The sequence below is a fragment of the Bos grunniens genome, chromosome 4, assembly GCF_055505025.1.
Source record: "Bos grunniens cultivar Pamir isolate PY7600 chromosome 4, Bosgru_T2T1.0, whole genome shotgun sequence".
Classification (NCBI taxonomy): Eukaryota; Metazoa; Chordata; class Mammalia; order Artiodactyla; family Bovidae; genus Bos; species Bos grunniens.
Window position 1 is genome coordinate 3,874,310 of NC_141168.1, and position 22,106 is coordinate 3,896,415.

Below are 22,106 nucleotides of genomic sequence, written 5' to 3' on the forward strand. Positions count from 1 at the left end.
CGCTTTATTGCTAATTTTCTGGTGGTGTCTTTGGGATTTTCTATGTATAGTATCATGTCTTCTGCAAACGGTGAGATTTTACTTATTTTTTTTTACTTTTATTCTTTTACTTATTTTTCTTGTCTGATTGTTGTGGCTAGAACTTCCAGTACTAAGTCAAACAAAAGTGGTGAGAGTGAGCATCCTTGTCTTGCTCCTGATCTTAGAGGAAATGCTTTCAGCTTTTCACCACTGAGCCTGTTGTTTGCTGTGGTTCTGTCATGCATGGCCTTTATTATGTTGAGATATATTCCCTCTATGCCCACATTTTGGAGAGTTTTATCATAAACGATGTTGAATTTTGTCAAAAGCTTTTTGTGCATCTGTTGAGATGATTATATGGTTTGGATTCTTCAATTTGTTGATGTGGCATATCACATTAATTTACGGATACTGAGAAACATCTTTGCATCCTTGGGATAAATCCCACTTGATCATGGTGTATGATCCTTTTAATGCATTGTCAGATTCATTTTGCTAATATTTTGTTGAGGATTTTTGCATCTATGTTCATCAGTGATACTGACTTGTAGTTTTCTTTTTCTGTGATATCTTTGTCTGGTTTTGGTATCAAGGTGATGTTGGTCTCATAGAATTAGTTTCGAAGTATATGTTCCTTCCTCTGAAATTTCTTGGAATAGTTTGAGAAGGACAGATGTTAATGCTTCTCTAAATATTTGACAGAATTCACCTGTGAAGCCATCCGATCCTGGACTTTTGTTTGTTGGGAATTTCTAAATTACTGATTCAGTTTCAGTACTGGTGATTGGCCTGTTCATATTATCTCTTTCTTCCTGGTTCAGTCATAGGAGAGTGCACCTTTTCTAAGAATTTGTCCATTTCCTCTAGGTTGTCCATTTTATTGGCATACAGCTGTTCATGTGTGCTGTGCGAAGCTGCTTCAGCCATGCCTGACTCTGTGTGACCCTATGGACTGGCCTGCCCATGGGATTCTCCAGGCAAGAATACTGGAGAGGGTTGCCATGCCCTCCTCCAGGGCATCTTCCCAACCCAGGGCTTGAAGGATTTTTTTTACCACTAGTGCCAGTTGTTCACAGGAGTCTCTTATTGTCTTTTGTATACTTGTGGTGCTGGCTGTAAATTCTTTCACTTCTGATTTTATTCATTTGGCTAACCACCATCTGAGCCTTCAGTGAGCTGAAACCTTTTTGCTGGTGGAGGGCTTGAAATATTGTGGGATTTACCAAAAGGCAACACAGAAAAACTAAGTGAGCCAAGGCTGTTAGAAAAATGCGCCAACAGACTTGCTCAATAAAGGGTTGCTACAAGCCTTCACTTTGTTGAAAAAAAAAATGCAATATCTGTGAAGCACACTAAAATGAGGTCTGCCTCTGTGTGCACAGACACAGATATTTATATATAAAATACAAAATGTCCCAGTTTAACCAGTCCTAAGCACGTAAATCAGTGGCAGTAAGTACATTCACAGGCTGTACAACCATCACTACTCTCTGTGCTCAAGGTCCTCATCACTGCAACATGAAAATCCCTAACCACTAAACAATAAGTCCCTTTTTCTCTCCTGACAGCCCCTGGTAACCTCTAACACTTTCTCTCTCAATGAATTTGCCTCTACTAGATATTTCAGGTAAGCAGAATCATAGAGGATCTGTCTTTTTTCCCTGGCCTGTTTCACTTGGTATAATTTTTCAAGTTGATCCATGTTGCAGAATGTATCAGAACCTCACTGTTTTTCGTGTGTGAGTGGCATCCCTTTACATGAGTAGGCCATATTTTATTTGCACATTCAACAGCTGATGGACACCCAAGCTGCTTCCACCTTTTGGCTGTCAGTCCTGCTGCAGTGAACACCGTACTCACTATCTGATGGGTCACGCTCAGTACCCAAGGCCTTGCTTTGAATACTTTGGGATACTTCGACTGTTTTTAATTTCAGAAATGCAATTAATTGGCTGAAATATGCATGAGTTATCCACTTCTTATGTCCTGAAAATCACCTCACAGTTCCTCTAGAATTCAGTAACAATTACCCCACTGGTCTATAAATCAGCTAAGAGCCACCTATAATGGGTTCCTCTCAACTCCATAGACCACAGGGGTTCTGGGACTCAGCCCTCATTCTCCAGTGACCATGATCAGGTGTCTTCTCGTGACTCAGTCCCCATTTGTCAAACAGGGCAAATAATACTTGCCTTGTGTATCTAATGCGATTGTCATGAGGATCAAACGAGGTAATGTTTAGGAAACCTTTGAAATGCAGAAAAGCTCTATGTAGCACAATGTATTATTTTTGAATTTGAAAACAGCTGTTTTCATGCATCTGCAAAGAGGACTGAAATGATGTGGGTCCAGAAACACCTGTTCCCTTGTCTTCATGATGTCAGAACAACAAGCCAGCAGGCTTCCCTGGTGGCTCAGTGGTAAAGAATCTGCCTGCCAGCGCAGAAGACACGGTTCCCATCTGGGAAGATCCATGCCACGGAGCAACTACGGCCATGAGACACAACTATTGAGCCTGGGTTCTAGAGCCCGGGAGCCACGACTGAAGCCCGCATGCCCTAGGGCCTGGGCACGATGAGAGAAACCACCACAAAGAGAAGCCTGCCTCCTGGAGCTAGAGAGGAGCCCCTAATCGCCACAACTAGAGGAAGCTTGAGCAGCAGTGAAGACCCAGCACAGCCTTAAGTAAATGAATGAAATTGTGGGCATGCACACACGCACGCACACACACCCACACGCACACACACACACACACACGCACACACACACGCACACACACGCGCGCGCACACACACACATGCACACACACGCGCACACGCACACACACCCACACGCACACACACATGCACGCACACACGCACGCACACACACCGGCAACAAACAGCACAAGGCCCTGTTTAGCCCATGTAGACGGCGGGCATCTGGTATCTGCCCATCATGCCCACATACACCCGGGGTTGCCTGGAGCTTCCTCTGAGTCCTTCTGCTGGACCGTCTGACCTTCTATCTGGAAAGATACGGAGCGTCAAGGATGCTCCAGGTCTGTCTGTGGAGGCCTGCCTTCCGGGCATCCCCTGTGTTCTTGGAATTCCCACAGTAGCCTGTGCTATATAAGCTTCATAACAGAGATTATCTGTTTCCTGTTATTATTACGATTCCTCTCTGCCTGGAAAGGAGAGTGAGTTCCTTGAGTAAAGGAGCCACGTCTACCCGGTTGCTGTATACCCCACACCTGCTGCTTTGCCTCTAAGTCCTCATTAAGTTCCGGTTGGTGATGACGGCAGTATTGTTGTTGATGACGATGATGACAATGACAATGGCTGACGCTTGCCAGCAAATACCAAGTCCCCAGCCATCTTACAATTCCTGGGCATTAGCTCAATTATCCTTAAATGAGCCCGATGAAGTAGATCATTTCTATCCTCATCTTACAGATGGTAAGCCTAGGCAGAGAAAGTTGGAATCATTTGCTCCAGATGACGGGCACAACTGTGTCAAGTCCAGGATTCAAAGCAGGCGTCTCTTGCGGATTTCAAGCACGGAACGTCTACTCCCGCCTCCTTTTGGATGAGTGCTCTAGGGCGATGCAGGAGGGACCTAGGCTTCAGAAGGTGAGCAGATCACATTAGTGGAGCCAGTGGGGCAGGTGGGAACGAGTCCAATCCCAATCCAGAGAGGGTTATGGTGAACATCGCTCCCCTCCTCCAGAGGGGAGCTGGAGACTGGACATGGGTCTCCCGACCTTCAGGTATGTACAAGTATTGTGCCTGAGGCCACAGTGAGATTTCCAGTGTGTACTGGCTCTGGCCTGAGCAGGGTGTCCCGGCAGGTTCTGGCATTTGAGGGGGAGGGGGGCAAGAGTCATCACCTCTAATTTGATCACCTATTATATAAACACTGGGCTTCCCTGGTGGCTCAGAAGGTAAAGAAACTACCTGAAATGCAGAAGACCCAGGTTCAGTCCCTGGTTGGGAAGATCCCCTGGAGAAGGGAATGGCAACCCACTTCAGTATTCTTGCCTGGAGAGTCCCTTGGACAGAGGAGCCTGGTGGGCTACAGTCCATGGGGTTGCAAAGAGTCAGACATGACTAAAGTGACTTAGCAGGCATGCACAGAATGCAGACCACTGCGTCAAAGGTCAAATTCCTCAACATGCGGCATGACTGTAAACAAGAAGCCACTGATATAAACACCTTCTGGTGCTGAAATCCATCTGTGTGGCCAGTTGCAAAGCAGGTCCTATCCAAACTGCATGATTATTCCAGAGATCTTACATGCATGTCTGCTAAGTCACCTCAGTTGTGTCTGACTCTTTGTGACCCCATGGACTGTAGCCCGCCAGGCTCCTCTGTCCAAGGGATTCTCCAGGCAAGAATACTGGAGTGGGCTGCCATTCCCTCCTCCAGGGGATTCTCCTGACCTAGGGATCGAACCTGCGCCGCATATGTCTCCTGCGTTGGCAGGCTGGTTCTTTACCACTATGCCACCTGGGAAGTTCAAGAGATCTTTCACCCAGGCGCAAAATGCATTTGAAATACCACTTAGCCTGATATCCTAAGATCTCCTGGATACACAATATGGTACATCTTTGGACTGTGTGACTCCTTTGATTTTTCCAAAGTTTCATCACAAGCTATGTGATTTACAATGAACAATGCTTGTGTCAAGTCAGATAACACCGTTTAGATGTATCATTCAGTTATGACAGTGAAGACAGAGATCCAGGACTGACTCATATGATTCAGAACACAGTTCCCTGGGGAAGGAGAGCCTGCCACATGCCAGATGTGGTGCCAGACGCAGCATCTTATCTAGAGTATAAACCCTGGCCTTTAAAGCTGCATTCTTATCACATAACAATTACCTTTCTCCCATTGACCGGCTGTGTGTCTTTAGTCCAGTTTCTTACCTTCGTCAGCTTCCTCCCTATAAAAATGAAGTGCTGACTGCCCCAAACTCATGGGATGGATGATATGTTAATACGTACAAAGCAGCTAAAACAGGGCTGGACACAGAGTGAACGGTCACCTTAGGTCAGCTCTTACATTGCATTATCAGAACGAGATGTAAGGAAATAGAAAAGTGTCAACACTGGGATTTTCCTAGGAATGATTTTTAACCTACATATACAGTAAGTCTAGAGAATCCCAGGGACGGGGGAGCCTAGTGGGCTGCCGTCTATGGGGTTGCAGAGAGTCGGACACGACTGAAGCGACTTAGCAGCAGCAGCACGGTAAGCCTCCCACATATGAATGCATTCCATTCTGAGAGTGCGTTTGTAAGTCCAATTTGTTCATAAATCCAACAAAGTTAGCTTAGGCACCCAACTCACACACTTGGCTATATATAGTGCTGTACTGTAATATGTTTGCAATACTTTTCACGTAAATAATACATAAAGACAAACAGCAGAAAAAAATAAAGCATTTTTAATCTCACAGGACAGTACCTTGAAGAGCACAGTAGTCCAGCCCAACAGCTGGCACACAGGGGCTGGCATCGAGGGAACGGGCAGGAATGACTGGAGGGAGGAGGGGTGGGAGATGATGGAGCCGGAGGATGGCCAGCGATGGGAGATGGAGGACCAGCTGCAGGGTCACTCACGCCTGACGTTGATGGATGCACGTTCGCATCTTTGAAAGTTCGCAGCTTGAAGGTTCGTACGTAGGGAGCTTCCTGTATGTGGTTATTGGAGTGATAACAAACTCACTGGTTACCATTACTAATTAAATCCCAACATCAGTTGAATTAGGAACTAATTGACAATAGGCATAACCATGGCGATCATTTACTGAACAGCTCCAGGAGTCCATGCCCTGTGCTGGGTCCATCGTGCCCTCCCCACAGCACCCTGCCGTGGTGACACTGCTCCAGGAGCCCATGCCCTGCGCTGGGTCCATCGTGCCCTCCCCACAGCACCCTGCCGTGGTGACACTGCTTCCTTAATAAAGGAACTGAGAGACCAGGCCCGGATGTGCCGTGTCAAAGGTCACAGACGGATTAAGTGGAGGGCGGCTCCAGCCCGGGGCCTGCCGTCCCCAGAGCCAGGGGCTTCCTGAACTCATGCCACAGGCATGGGTGTGCCTCAAAATGGGGTGGGCTTTAGAGATGCTTCCCCAGAAAGAGTCCCTTAATGAAGCCTTAGCTCAAGTTCATGAAGCTCAAAGGGATACATTTATAATGCTCATTTGCATTTTGTCTAACCCTCATGAGCTCCACAATGCAAACTTTAAAAAAAACCACTAATATGAAAGTAAAAGTTTTCTTGGGCTGCAAAATCACTGTGAATGGTGACTGCAGCTATGAAATTAAAAGACACTTGCTCCTTGGAAGGAAAGCTATGACAAACCTAGACAGCATGTTAAAAAGCAGAGAGAACACTTTGCCGACAAAGGTCCACATAGTCAAAGCTATGGTTTTCCAGTAGTTCTGTATGCATTTGAGAGTTGGACCATTAAGAAGGCTGAGCACTGAAGAATTGGTGCTTTTAAACTGTGGTGCTGGAGAAGACCCTTGAGGGTCCCCTGGACTGCAAGGAGATCAAACCAGTCAATCCTAAAGGAAATCAACCCTGAATACTCATTGAAAGGACTGAGACTGAAGCTGAAGCTCCAATCTTTGGCCACCTGATGCAAAGAGCCAACTCACTGGCAAAGCCCCTGATGCTGGGGAAGATTGAGGGCAGAGAGGAGAAGGGGAGCACAGAGGATGAGATGGTTGGATGGAATCACTGACTCAATGGACATGAGTTTGAGCAAGCTCCGGGAGATGGTGAAGGACAGGAATGCCTGGCATGCTGCAGTCCACGGGGAGTTGAACACGAACTACAACTGAACTACAGCAACAAGAGGAACCACTGTGTCGCTTCCAGTAATGACAGGCCAGCCACACTTCCATGGCTCCAGAGCTATTTCTCCCACTGTTGGCCCATTGGCATGCTGTGATGGGAGATAAACAATTATTTTACTTTTCTCTATGCTAAATGCAACTTTTCTTTCAAAATATCCTGCTGGTTATTCTCAACATCTATTGAGAGTTATAAAATTGTTCTAGGCTTTGAATAGGACCTGTGCATCATTATTCTAAACAATGGCCTAATATGCTTATTATCTCACTAGGAAAACGCAGGGCATCTCCCAGAGGTCTTTAGAACTGTTTTTGTTTTTTGTTTTTTAAGGATCATCTGCTGTGCAGGGAGTGCATGAGGCTTTTTAATCTAAAGTTAAATACATCTGCAGACAAATGGTCTAAGAGTCAAACCAAACCCTAGGAATAGCCAACACGTTCCTCAACAAACAATACCCTTAAGTAGATGATCTGACCCCCGTCCAGGCTTCCCACATGGCTGGGCAGGTAAAGAATCTGCCTGCAGTGCAGGAGACCTGGGTTCATCCCTGGGTCGGGAAGAGCCCCTGGAGGAGGGTGTGGCAACGCACTCCAGTATTCTTGCCGGAGAATCCCATGGACAGAGGAGCCTGGTGGGCTACAGTCCATGGGGTCACAAAGAATCCAACTCAACTGAGTGACTAATGCATGTCTCACCCCCAATGTAATTAAATGTTATGTTTCATTCAGTTCTTCACCGTCCTTTGTGGATATATGAATATCCTTTTCTAAGAGTTTATCTGGATTCAAAAATCAGACCAATGAGACTCTGCAATCTAAACACAGTTATCGTCAGTTCCACAGTAAAAAAGGCTCACGTGAACACAACACTGTTTTTGTTTTTAAATCCACACACAGGCATGGCACGTTACTCTAAATATTACTGTATTTACACGTCTGTCCCAATAAATAATACCCTTCAAAGCTGCCACCTCAGAAAGCCACAGTCTCATCCCCATGACCCTGCCATTAACAGTAACCTAGGAACATCCTGACCAGGGTGAGTCTGCGGACCACAGATGAAAATCAGTCACAAAATTTCATGACCATTTTTTAACTCTACATAAAAGAAACTTTGAACTGTGGTGTTGGAGAAGACTCTTGAGAGTCCCTTGGACTGCGAGGAGATCCAACCAGTCCATCCTAAAGGAGATCAGTCCTGAATATTCACTGGAAGGACTGATGCTGAAGCTGAAACTCTAGTACTTTGGCCACCTGATGTGAAGAACTGACTCATTGGAAGAGACCCTGATACAGGGCAAGGTTGAAGGCGGGAGGAGAAGGGGAGGACAGAGGTTGGGATGGTTGCATGGCATCACCGACTCGATGGACATGGGTTTGAGTAAACTCCAGGAGACAGTGAAGGACAGAGGAGTCTGGCATGCTGGGATCCGTGGGGTCACAAAGAGTTGGACACAACTGAGCGGCTGAACTGAACTGAACTGAACTGAAAAGCATCTAGACTGATCAACCAGGGTATTCTCAGTACTTGCCTCTGAATGATTAGATCTACACATGCAAATCTCATATATGTACTTGATACACACACCACTCACATACCACAAATACACACTCACACACACCACATACATACACACTGGACACACACACACAGATACACGCACACACACACATGCACGCACGCACACACACACATGCATGCACGCACACACACACAGGCGCACATACACACACACACACACACAGGGACACTCACACGTCTTTCCCTAAATGTCTATGATTTAATGGCATCATCAAACATTTTCAAAAAATGTGGTGAAGATGTTCAAACACTTCCAGATACGTGTGGAACAAGAACACCCTTCATCAAACGAGCCTCTGACTTCACAGGGGCTGCTCTGAATGGATACATTTTTTAAAAATTAATTATTTTAATTGGAGGCTAATTACTGTACAGTATTGTAGTGGTTTCTGCCATACATCGACACGAATCAGCCACGGGTGTACATGTGTCCCCCATCCTGAACCCCCCTCCCCACTCCCTCCCCATCCCATCCCTCTGGGTCATCTCAGCACACCGGCTTTGAGTGCCCTGTTTCATGCATCAAATTTGGACTGATAATCTATTTCACATATGGTAATATGTTTTCTATGCTATTCTCTCAAATCATCCCACCCTCGCCTTCGCCCACAGAGTCCAAAAGTCTGTTCTTTACATCTGTGTCTCTTTTGCTGTCTCCTGTATAGGGTCATCATTACCATCTTTCTAAATTGGATGATACATTTTATCACGATCGCTCCAAAGTCACAACTGAACAACACGTATAAGAAGACTGTGTACCGTTCAGTTAATGAAGATGTTTGGACCCGAGGCTCACAGGAACCGACCCTGTGTTTCCACCAGGAGCCAGGGTTCAGTGTTCTCGGCGACTTCACAGAAGGGAAGCTCCACGGACATGCGACGAGGCTGTGTCCAGAGCCCGTCAGGTCCACCTTCCTCTTCACCTGAAGCCGAGTGGGGCTTCCCCTGCACCCAAGCCGTCTCTACCCCAAGATCAGAGCACCCTCACATCCAATTTAATTCTTGACCTCATCCACACCGCTTCCTAATCAGTGCTTTCCTGACTGTGGGAAGGGGCATTTCCCTCTTTCCTCAGCCTGGCCCACACATCCCACTGTAACTCTAAAGCATGCGTCATCACTGAGAGGCTTCAGGGGCAGGGACGTCAGCTGGAGCCAAACTGGAGTGATCTGAGCGACCCTAGAAAAAATCAGTGAGCAGTTCTGAGCCAAAGCCGCCTTGTTTCTGAAATGGGAATAGTAACCACCCACAGGGTTTTGGTCTGTGTTTCTAAGACAATGCCCATAGGTTTGGCGGGGGGAACCATGGCCGACAATAGGTTATCAATAGGAAGAGGTCAGCTTATTCCTCCTTGTCTGTTGCATGTGTGTTAGTTGCTCAGACTCTTTGAGTCAGAAAGTGTCTGACTCTTTGTGACCCCATGGACTGTAGCCTGCCAGGCTCCTCTGTCCATGGGATTCCCCACGCAAGAATACTGGAGTGGGTTGCCATGCCCTCCTCCTCCCAACCCAGGGACTGAACCTGAGTTTCCCATTGGCAGGCGGGTTCTATACCACTCGTGCCGCCTGGGAAGCCCTCGCTAACCCTGTGCTGGGCTCAGCTGTGTCCAACTCTTTGTGATGCCATGGACTGTAGCCCACCAGAGTCCTCTGTCCATGGGATTCTCCAGGCAAGAATAATTCGGTGGGTTGCCATTCCCTTTTCCATGGGATCTTCCCAACTAGGGATTGAATCCATGTCTCCTGAATTGAAGGCAGATTCTTTACCATCTGAGCCACCAGGCAAGCCCCTATTTGTGCATTCTGGGATAAACAGAGATGTCCTAGACACCAGCAGAGTCTGACAAATCTCAACTCTCAGAGCTACAGGAGAAGTGTCTGGATTCCAGAGCTACAGGAGAAGTGTCTGGATTCCTAGGAGTTTTCACACCAAGCTCTGAATTCAGAGCCCTTAGCTGTGGACAGCGTGGGTGGGGATGGGGAGATAGAGAGGGTGGAGGGCCCTGATCACAGACTGAGTCCTTCATAAGAGGCAGGGCAGCAGCCTAAGGGGCTCGGACATTCTTAACAATTTTAACATTTACTTTGAACGAGCAATTAACTTACAGTGTTCAGTTCAGTTCAGTTCAGTTCAGTCGCTCAGTCGTGTCTGACTTTTTGCGACCCCATGAATCGAAGCACGCCAGGCCTCCCTGTCCATCACCAACTCCCAGGGTTCACCCAAACTCATGTCCATCGAGTCGATCATGCCATCCAGCCATCTCATCCTCTGTTGTCCCCTTCTCCTCCTGCCCGCAATCCCTCCCAGCATCAGGGTCTTTTCCAATGAGTCAACTCTTTGCATGAGATGGCCAAAGTATTGGAGTTTTAGCTTTAGCAACAGTCCTTCCAATGAACACCCAGGACTGATCTCCTTTAGAATGGACTGGTTGGATCTCCTTGCAGTCCAAGGGACTCTCAAGAGTCTTCTCCAACACCACAGTTCAAAAGCATCAATTCTTCAGTGCTCAGCTGTCTTTATAGTCCAACTCTCACATCCATACATGATCACTGGAAAAACCATAGCCTTGACTAGATGGACCTTTGTTGGCAAAGTAATGTCTCTGCTTTTGAATATGCTATCTAGGTTGTTCATAACTTTCCTTCCAAGGAGTAAGCGTCTTTTAATTTTATGGCTGCAATCACCATCTGCACTGATTTTGGAGCCCCCAAAAATAAAGTCTGACATTGTTCCCACTGTTTCCCCATCTATCTGACATGAAGTGATGGAACTGGATGCCATGATCTTAGTTTTCTGAATGTTGAGCTTTAAGCCAACTTTTTCACTCTCCTCTTTCAATTTCATCAAGAGGCTCTTTAGTTCCTCTTCCCTTTCTGCCGTAAGGGTGGTGTCATCTGCATATCTGAGGTTATTGATATTTCTCCCACCAATCTTGATTCCAGCTTGCGCTTCCTCCAGCCCAACAACTTACAGTTACCACTTACAGTGTAACGAGTCCCAAAACAACTGACTTAGGACAGAAAGGCCCACATCAACAGGCTTTCTATAAAATAAACCAAGTGATTCACCCATGTGAGAAACACAGAGGCACATGACCTCTGAGATGTCCACGTCTGGAGACAGAGCTGCTAGCCTTGGTCATGAGTACGCACCTGGGGCAGGTGTGCCTGGGAAAGGTCAAGGGAAGACCTGCAGGAGAGAGGTCAGTGTCTGCCTCTGTCTCTGACGTCAACGTTGGTGGCTCAGATGTTAAAGAATTTGCCTGCAGTGCGGGAGACCTGGGTTTAATGCCTGGGTCGGGAAGATCCCCTGCAGAAGGGAGTGGCAACTCACTCCAGTATTCTTGCCTGGAGACTATACTGAGCGACTGACACTTTCACACACACTTGGATGATCATGTTTGCCAGAAATGTGGTTCAGTGGCCTGGGACTATGCTAATGCATGTAACAGTGATGGAGACAGAGTATTGTGTGTTTAAAAAGGTCACTTTTCATTGAAAAAATTATTCCTAACATTTTGAAATAAAATACTCAAGAAAAGTTCTTTATGACAGTCTCTAGGTCCATCCACATCTCAATAGTCCATTGTATATATGTACCACATTTGCTGCTGCTGCTGCTAGGTCACTTCAGTCGTGTCCGACTCTGTGCGACCCCATAGATAGCAGCCCACCAGGCTCCCCTGTCCCTGGGATTCTCCAGGCAGGAACACTGGAGTGGCTTGCCATTTCCTTCTCCAATGCATGAAAGTGAAAAGTGAAAGTGAAGTCGGAAGTAAACTAAATCAAAGAGAAAAACAAATATCATATATTAATGCACATATGTGGAATCTGGAAAAAAACTGGTGTAGACGATCTTACTTACAAAGCAGAAATAGAGACACAGACGTAGAAAACAAATGAATGGACACCAAAGCGGGGACAGCGGAGTGGCTGGATTGGGAGATTGGGACTGACATGTATACATACACTATTGATACTATGGATAAAATAGATAACTCATGAGAACCTTCTGCACAGCGCACAGAACTCTATGCTCTGTGGTGACCTAAATGGGAAGGAAATCTAAAACAAGAGCAGATCTACGTTCACTTTGCCGTACAGTAGAAACTCACACAACACTAAAACAGCTGTACTCCCAAACATATTAAACAGTAAAATGAATTGTCAAAAAATATAAGAAAAGCAGTGACTTCAGATCTGGATTGTTGTTGTTTGGTCACTGCTGCGGCTAAGTCACTTCAGTCGCATCTGACTCTTTGTGACCCCGTGGACTGTAGCCCGCCAGGCTCCTCTGTTCATGGGATTTCCCAGGCAAGAACACTGGAGAGGGTTGCCATTTCCTTCTCCATCAGAGCTCGCTAGGTTTAAAATTACAGTCATGGTTTGTCAGAGCCAGCTTTGGAATCTGATGTACATGGCGCTGCAATGCTTTTACAATGAAGGTAAATGAAAAATCCAGACAGACTTGCAGATTTTAGAAACGAGTGTCTGAGCAACGAAAATCTTAGTTGGCATGTCTGCATATGACTCATTGAAGACTTAGACCATCTTCTTTCACGTACAGAAGAATCCCAGTTCAGTACACACTGCAGTTCAGGGCTTCACGCTTCTGGACGTCGAGAGGTCAAGGCCTTCTCTTGGCTGCAGGCTGGCGCTGTCCATGGCCGTGCAGATGGTCAGGGGCTGAGCAGATGCATCTCCACTCGTAGAGCAGCTGCCCGCACACGAGACCGGCTCTGCTTGGACATGGCTCCTGTAACCCTGCTTGGGGAGCTGGCTGCCCTGCTTGGGTGTGATCTTACTCGTGCTGCCAGGACTGGAACAGGGGTTCCTATCTGAGGAACCAGAGAATCCCATGGAAATGCTGATCGGAACTCAGGAACCTGGCAATGAGGCTTCCATCTCACAAAGAAGACTTTGGGTAGAGGGAAGGGCCAGGGCCAGGAATGCAGGATTCTGCAGCTGTAAAGATCCTGGGAGATCATAAAGCAGCCTGTCCGATTCCTGCTGGGACCCTGAGTTCTCAGGGCTTTGGGGCATCAGGAGGGAACCAGCACCTTGGCTGAGATGCTCTCCAACAGCATGTGGCATTGCTCACCCTTAAAAACCCTCTGGTTATCCAGCGCCCTCACTTTCTGAAATAGGAGGAATAAAGGCAGGGAGAGGCATTCACAGAGAATCACCTGGAATCGTTCCATGGGGAGTGCTGTGTTTCTCCTGATTGTTGGTGCTGCTATAATGATGTCTTTCTACTTGTGCCAACCTGACTCTGCGGTCCTGGTTGCATCTTGAGAGAAATCCTTCCAAAGAACCTGCCCCTCCTCCCAGTCTCTTCTACATAAAAAAGCCCAGAGTTTATGCTTTACTTCTTAATTGCAGTTTAAAACATGCAGCTCATCAATGAAAGCGAGTGTAATCACAGATCCCACAAAAGGTGGAGACAATAATTTTTTCTCTGTTCTTTTTATAATCTTCTGTAACGAAATGCATGGTGGCACAGATCATTATCCACTGATAAGGCTGTATTTTGCTTCCATATAAAAGGTGCATTGCCCTTGGGTGTGGGTAAACGGCCTCTTCACAATTGTAAAGTTAATGGTCATCATACTGGGGAGTGGTCTTCCTAGGTGGCTCAGTGGTAGAGAATCCACCTGCCAATGCAGGAGACACAGGAAATGCTGGTTTGACCCCTGGGTTGGGAAGATCCCCTGGAGAAGGAAATGGCAACTCACTTCACTATTCTTGCCTGTAAAATTGCATGGACAGAGGAGCCTGGTGGGCTACAGTCCATGGGGGAAACAAAAGAACTTGCCATGACTGGGTGATGGAGCTCACACACATCGTAAGGGGCAGAGCGGGCCTTGCCCAGCCGCACGGCCTGGCAGAGACGCAAGCCGGGTCTCGTCATTAACTCCTGCGGTCTTTTGGGGGGCGGGTGGCTCCTCTGGCCGTGGTCCTCCACCTGCAGCTGTTCCCCACACATCCGGAGCCCCCCTTTCTCTGCTCTGCTTCATTCTGTTGTTGAACGTCACACAGCTAGTGGCAGAGAGGCTGAGCTGAACACGGAGGACCCTCCAGTCCTGGCAATTTCAAGTCAATGTGACTCAAAACAAGAAAGACCAAAAGGTCCTTGGGACAAAGGATGAGTCAGAGAAACAGTACCAGACCTCTGCTGTGTCCACTGATGGGTGCAACCCCTCTATCCTAGAAAAGTGAGGTTATATACATGTAAAGTCCTTGGGGAGAGAAATGGTAACAGAGGCTCTGGTGTGAAGACTATCAAAAGGGCGCATTTGCTTGTTGAGCTTATCACCTCACACTGGGGTCAGAACGTCCATCATCAAAAAGACTATAAACAAAAATGCTGGAGAGGATGTGGAGAAAGGGGACGCTCTTGCACTGATGGTGGGAACGTAAATCGCTGCAGGCACTATGGAGAGCAGTATGGAGAGTCCTTAAAAACTAAAAGTAGGTTTGCCAGTGATCCTGCAATCCCACTCCTGGGCATATATCCAGAGAAAACCATAATCCCTATGTTCACAGCGGCGCTATTTGTAATAGCCACGACATGGAAGCAGCCTAACATCCACCACCAGAGAGACAGATGAGTAAGGTGTGGCACATACATACGATGGAATATTACCCAGCTGTAAAGTGGGTGAAATAGTGCCCTTTGCAGCAACATGGAGGGACCTAGAGATTATCCTACTAAGTGAGTAAGTCAGAGAAAGACGACTACCACATGTAGCACTCGTACAACAGCAACAAATCAACCTAATTAAAAAAGATACAGTCTGTTTCACAAAACAGAAACAGACTTACAGACATGGAAGACACACTTGTGGCTAAAAGGGGAAACGGGGTGGGGAAGGATAAATCAAGGGCTTGGGACTGACACGTACACACTGCTGCTGCTGCTGCTGCTAAGTCGCTTCAGTCATGTCTGACTGTGCGACCCCATAGACAGCAGCCCACCAGGCTCCCCCGTCCCTGGGATTCTCCAGGCAAGAACACTGGAGTGGGTTGCCATTTCCTTCTCCAATGCATGAAAGTGAAAAGTGAAAGTGAAGCCGCTCAGTCGTGTCCGACTCTTTGCGACCCCATGGACTGCAGCCCACCAGGCTCCTCCATCCATGGGATTTGCCAGGGAGGAGTACACACTACTACATGCAAAACAGATAACCAACAAGGACCTGCTTACGGTAGAGCACTGGGAATTCCACTCAATATTCTATGATAAGTTATGTGAGAAAAGGGTCTAAAAAAGAATGAATACATATATAATTGAATCACTTCATTGTACACCAGAAACTAACTCAAGATTGTAAATCAACTATACTCCAATAAATTAAAAAAATTTTTTTTAAGTAATACCCCCCACAAAAAGAAAAGGGTGCATTTTCTTGGGAGCATGTGACACTTCAGGTTTGGAGAGAGAAGTCCTGCAAAGCAGAGGTCCTGGGGGCTCCAGGGACAGAAATCTTCAGACCTGAAAGCGGGTGGGTCTCAGGACCAGGCGTGGGGCCAGCAGAGGCGTGTGATGGGAACAGCTTGGGTGCGGCATCAGGACAGCATGGCAACACCCACTAGTTCCTCATTCTTTAGCAGCTGAGGTCCAGGGGAGGTCACTCTTAGGGTCACTTCTCCCGCTCTGCAGCGCTTTCTCCCACCCTCTTCCTTAGCACTTGGTTGTTTTTTTAAAGAGTTTTTATTTTATTTTTTTATGTAGACCATTTTTAAAGTCTTTATTGAATTTGTTACAATATTATTTCTGTTTAATGGTTTGTTTTTTCCAACGGAGGCATGTGCGATCTCTGCTTCCTGATCAGGCATAGAAGCCCCACCCCCTGCATGGGAAGGTGGAGTCTTAACCACTGGACCACCGGGAAGTCCCTCTAGTGCACGTTAAGCGTCTCTGTATGTTTCCCCTCAATAACACTCCCCATGCCCCCCTCCCTCTGCACTGCTCACCTGCAGTGGGAGTTTTGAAATGAGCTTCAGTGAAACTCTGGAGACCCCCACATGTCTCAGACCCAATTCCAAATAAGGCCAACATGGCCAGCGTTCAGCCACGACTCTTCAGGTGCGACTGAAGCAGCCAGTGCACGGCTGGGCAGACCCCTGCCGCGGAGTTCTCACCCAGGCAGTGTTCTAAATGCTTCCCCTTGGATTAATGTCCATTTCAATTACACTAATAAAGTATATGGAACTAAAGCCCCAGCTGTCCCAAAAGGGCCGTAAGGAGTAACAGAGGTGTGTCCTCTGTGGTCCGAGGTAATGCACCAAGTGAAGCATGCTTTTCACTTTGATGAACATTCCATTTAATTAAAAGTAAATATTAGGAGAGAGCCTGTCCAAAATGGACGGACCATGCAGGGCTAATTCAGCAGAGGATAGGGAACACTCGGGTAGAGCTCTAGTTCAGTCCAAGGCCCTGTGCTTGCAGCTGGGGACCCGCAGGTGAATAAATCAGCGTCTTCTTGTCCAGAAGCTACTCATCTCTCCAGGGACAGAGACACACAGAATACATCAAGATGCTGGACTTAGAGGGATTCTCAAGACCGTCCTACTTCAAGCCAGGAAACTTACTGTTGAAGGTGGTCCTTCACTATCACCCAAGGGCTTTGGTTACAGACCTTGTGCACAGCATCATGTTTGTGGAGCCCTATACCAAAAGCAGAGACTTTACTTTGTCAACAGTCCGTCTAGTCAAGGCTATGGTTTTTCCAGAGGTCATGTATGGATGTGAGAGTTGGACTATAAAGAAAGCTGAGTGCCAAAGAATTGATGCTTTTGAACTGTGGTGTTGGAGAAGACTCTTGAGAGTCCCTGGGTGTTCATTGGAAGGACTGATGCTGAAGCTGAAACTCCAATACTTTGGCCACCTGATGCAAAGAGCTGACTCATCTGAAAAGACCCTGATGATGGGAAAAATTGAGGGCAGGAGGAGAAGGGGATGACAGAGGAGGAGATGGTTAGATGGCATCACCAACTCAATAGACATGAGTTTGAGTAAACTCCAGGAGTTGGTGGTGGACAGGGAGGCCTGGCATGCTGCAGTCCCTGGGGTCTCAAAGAGTCGGACATGACTGAGCAACTGAACTGAACTGAACTGATACCAAGGTCACAGGTGTAAAGCCTTGTGCCAAGGCCAAAGATGTGGAGCCATGGTACCAAGGTCATCTCCAGAACTGACCAAGCCCCATAGCAACTGTTGGCATGAACCCCTCTGACTTACACCAGCAGGCTCCCTGACATTACATTAAGTAAAAATACCCACCCAATGGCACCCTGACCAATCACCTAATGCCACTCTTTCGGGGGAGTTTTCTCTGTCTTGAGGCCCGTTGTCCTAACAGCATCTCCTGCTCTAACAAACTCTATTCTCCTCTCATTCTGCCTCAAGCCTGGAAATTCTTTTCCAGCCTGTGCCCAGGTCACAATGTCCATCTTTCAGGAAGGCAAGTCTACGCAGTGATCCTGGACACACATACGTTCCCAGGCCCCACTAGGGCCTGCCTTCAACTGACTCTGCTCTCAACAGGGAAGGCTGACATTACTTTCAGGTCCAATGTCGGAGCCATTTTCGTGTTATTTTATGGGACGGCAGACTGACACCCAGAGCAGGCCCTCAGGCTTTCGCTGGGACCCTCTTATAATTGCCAGGGAAGGGAGGCTCCCTTTCGCAGGGGTGGCTGTGGCAATCGCTGGCTCTGCTGAGCTGGCGTATCCCCTGAAAACAGGAGCGTCTGTCTGATGGGTCCCCAGCACCCAAGTGAGTAGAGGAAGCAAGACTGTGTAAACGAGTAGGGTCCCCTGTCCACCAGGGCCTCCTCTCGAGGCTGCCTGGTCTCTGCTGGCCTCCTGGGTCTTGCTTCTTGCTCTCCTAGCTTGCTCTGCATCCTGACTCCAGGGAACCCCACTCCAACCCCCACTCACTCCAGCTTCACATTTCCTGCTTGTCACGATCAACAGCATCATTCCCAGTCTGCGACCCCAGAAAGAGGCAGCCCCGGGCCCTCCCTCACTGGATTGACAAATAAGTGGGGTGTTACTCAGTCCTTAAACTCAGTGGGCACCAAATAGATGGACAGGAGGTTGCCATTTCCTTCTCCAGGGGATCTTCCAAATCCAGGGATCGAACCCACGTCTCTTGCATCTCCTACACTGGCGGACAGGTTCTTTACCACTGAACTCCCTGGGAAGCCCCCGTGTACAGAGACTGGTACTTAAGACTTTGAGTCCCATGTCTCCCCTCTGATGGGCAGAGACACACCTTCTGAGTTGGAAACAGAAACAGACATCCTGGGGCCCCAGAATCTCCCCAGGAAAGTGCTTATAAGGTTGAACATGGACCCAGTGCTTAATCACAATTCATTGTTACTACAATATACCTTGTCGTTTTCCTTTTCATTACAGGGGACTGGAATGCAAAAGTAGGAAGTCAAGAGATACCTGGAGTAACAGGCAAATTTGGCCTTGGAGTACAAAATGAAGCACGGCAGGGCCTAACAGAGTTTTCCCAAGAGAATGCACTGGTCATAGCAAACATCCTCTTCCAACAACACAAGAGAAGACTCTACACATGGACATCACCAGATGGTCAGCACTGAAATCAGATTGATTATATTTGCAGCCAAAGATGGAGAAGCTCTATACAGTCAGCAAACAAGACAAGGAGCTGACTGTGGCTCAGATCATGAACTCCTTATTGCCAAATTCAGACTGAAATTGAAGAAAGCAGGGAAAACCACTAGACCATTCAGGTATGACCTAAATCAAATCTGTTACAATTATACAGTAGAATTGACAAATAGATTTAAGGGGTTAGATCTGACAGAGAGAGTGCCTGAAGAACTATGGACAAAGGTTTGTGACATTATATAAGAGGCAATGATCAAGACCATCCCCAAGAAAAAGAAAAGCAAAAAGGCAAAATAGTTGTCTGAGGAGGCCTTACAAATAGCTGAGAAAAGAAAAGGTGCAAAAGGCAAAGGAGAAAAGAAAAGATATACCCATCTGAATGAAGAGTTTCAAAGAATAGCAAGGAGAGATAAGAAAACCTTCTTTAGTGATCAAGAAATAAAGGAAAATAATAGAATGGGAAAGACTATAGATCCCTTCAAGAAAATTAGAGATGCAAACATGGACTCAATAAAGGACAGAAATGGTATGGACCTAACAGAAGCAGAAGATATTAAGAAGAGATGGCAAGAATACACAGAAGAACTGTACAAAAAGGATCTTCATGACCCAGATAATCACGATGGTGTGATCACTGACCTAGAGCCAGACATCCTGGAATGTGAAGTCAAGTGGGCCTTAGAAAGCTTCACTACGAACAAAGCTAGTGGAGGTGATGGAATTCTACTTGAGCTATTCCAAACCCTGAAAGATGATACTGTGAAAGTGCTGTACTCAATATGCCAGCAAATTTGGAAAACTCAGCAGTGGCTACAGGACTGGAAAAGGTCAGTTTTCATTCCAATCCCAAAGAAAGACAATGCCAGAGAATGTTCAAATTACCACACAATTGCACTCATTTCACATGCTAGTAAAGCAATGCTCAAAATTCTCCAAGCCAGGCTACAACAGTATGTGAACCATGAACTTCCAGATGTGCACACTGGATTTAGAAAAGACCAAGGAACCAGAGATCAAATTGCCAACATCCCCTGGATCATCAAAAAAGCTAGAGATTTTCAGAAAAACATCTACTTCTGCTTTATTGACTACACCAAAGCCTTTGACTGTGTGGATCACTACAAACTGTGGAAGATTTTTCAAGAGATGGGATACCAGACCCCCTGACCTGCCTCCTGAGAAATCTATATGCAGGTCAGGAAGCAACAGTTAGAACTGGACGTGGGACAACAGACTGGTTCCCAATTGGTAAAGGAGTACGTCAAGGCTGTATATTGTCACCCTGCTTATTTAACTTCTATGCAGAGCACATCATGAGGAACGCTGGACTGGAAGAAGCACAAGCTGGAATCAAGATTGCCGGGAGAAATACCAGCAAGCTCAGATATGCAGATGACACCACACTTATGACAGAAAGTGAAGAACTAAAGAGCCTCTTGATGAAAGTGAAAGAGGAGAGTGAAAAAGTTGGCTTAAAGCTTAACATTCAGAAAACGAAGATCATGGCATCCGGTTTCATCACTTCATGGGAAATAGATGGGGAAACAGTGGAAACAGTGTCAGAGTTTATTTTTTGGGGCTCCAAAATCACTGCAGATAGTGACTGCAGCCATGACATTAAAAGATGCTTACTCCTTGGAATAAAAGTTATGGCCAACCTAGACTCTAGTACTCTTGCTTGGAAAATCCCATGGATGGAGGAGCCTTGTGGGCTGCTGTCTATGGGGTTGCACAGAGTCGGACACGACTGAAGTGACTTAGCAGCAGCAGCAGCAGACAGCATATTAAAAAGCAGAGACGTTACTTTGCCAACAAAGGTCCATCTAGTCAAACTATGGTTTTTCCAGTGGTCATGTACGGCCGTGAGAGGTGGACTGTGAAGAAGGCTGAGCGCCGAAGAATTGATGCTTTTGAACTGTGGTGTTGGAGAAGACTCCTGAGAGTCCCTTGGGCTGCAAGGAGATCCAACCAGTCCATTCTGAAGGAGATCAGTCCTGAATATTCATTGGAAGGCCTGATGCTGAAGCTGAAACTCCAGTTCTTTGGCCACCTGATAGGAAGAGCCAACTCATTGGAAAAGACCCTGATGCTGGGAAAGATTGAAGTCAGGAGGAGAAGGGGATGACAGAGGATGAGATGGTTGGATGGCATCACTGACTAGATGGACATGAGTTTGAGTAAGCTCTGGGAGTTGGTGATGGACAGGGAAGCCTGGTGTGCTGCAGTCCATGGGGTCACAAAGTGTCAGACATGACTGAGCTACTAAACTGAAGTGAACTGGTATCTTGTCCATTTTATAACCCCCTTTCCTTTGGAAATGGAGGTTTTCGATAAAAGGAAAGTTGGTCTGGAGGAGTGGGGCAGTGCTGAGGGTGAAAAAGGAAGCCCACATGCACACACCCTCTCACGGGCTGTGTGCATCGGGACTGGGGCTGAGCTCTGGAGCCAGGGTGGACTTACTCAATGGGTGTACTGATTGGCAATACCAACACCCTTGTTTCCATGGAGGCAAAAGCACCCCCGAGCTTCCCTGGTCGCTCAGCAGTAAAGAATCTGCCTGTTAGTGCAGGAAACACTGGTTCAGTCCCTGGGTGGGGAAGTTCCCCTGGAGAAGGAAATGGCAACCCACTCCAGTTTTCTTGCCCAGAGAATCCCAAGGACAGAGGAGCCTGGCAGGCTACAGTCCGTGGGGTTGCAAAAGAGTCCGTCACAACTTAGCAACTAAACAACAGCAACAAAAACCACCCCTTTCCCAGCCTCAGCACACCTTGACTCAACAGCTCTTTGGGTGTCTTACTGTAAACTTTGCCACATCAAGGCTGGGTCTCAGCTTCTTCCACTCCCAGGAGAAACCTCCTGAGCCTCTGGCCCTGAACGCACTGGACATTCCAGTCTAACCTGTGAGGGGTGGGAGTTGGGGGGTTGAGGGGTGGGCCAGCCCTGCCCTTCCCCTCCAGGCCCGTGGGAGACAGGCACGGGAGGCGCTCAGGCCTCCCCAGGCTTCCAGATTC

The 22,106-nt window shown here is 47.1% G+C and overlaps 1 protein-coding gene and 1 long non-coding RNA gene across 6 annotated transcripts in view; both read right to left on the reverse strand.

The window, feature by feature from the left end:
• Window positions 1–22,106, reverse strand: part of DPP6 (dipeptidyl peptidase like 6) — an 801,122-nt gene that overhangs the window by 560,631 nt on the left and 218,385 nt on the right. The window lies entirely within an intron of this gene.
• The window catches only part of LOC147373403 (uncharacterized), a 64,111-nt gene that overhangs the window by 3,876 nt on the left and 38,129 nt on the right, over window positions 1–22,106 (reverse strand). The gene's annotated exons all lie outside the window — the stretch shown is intronic.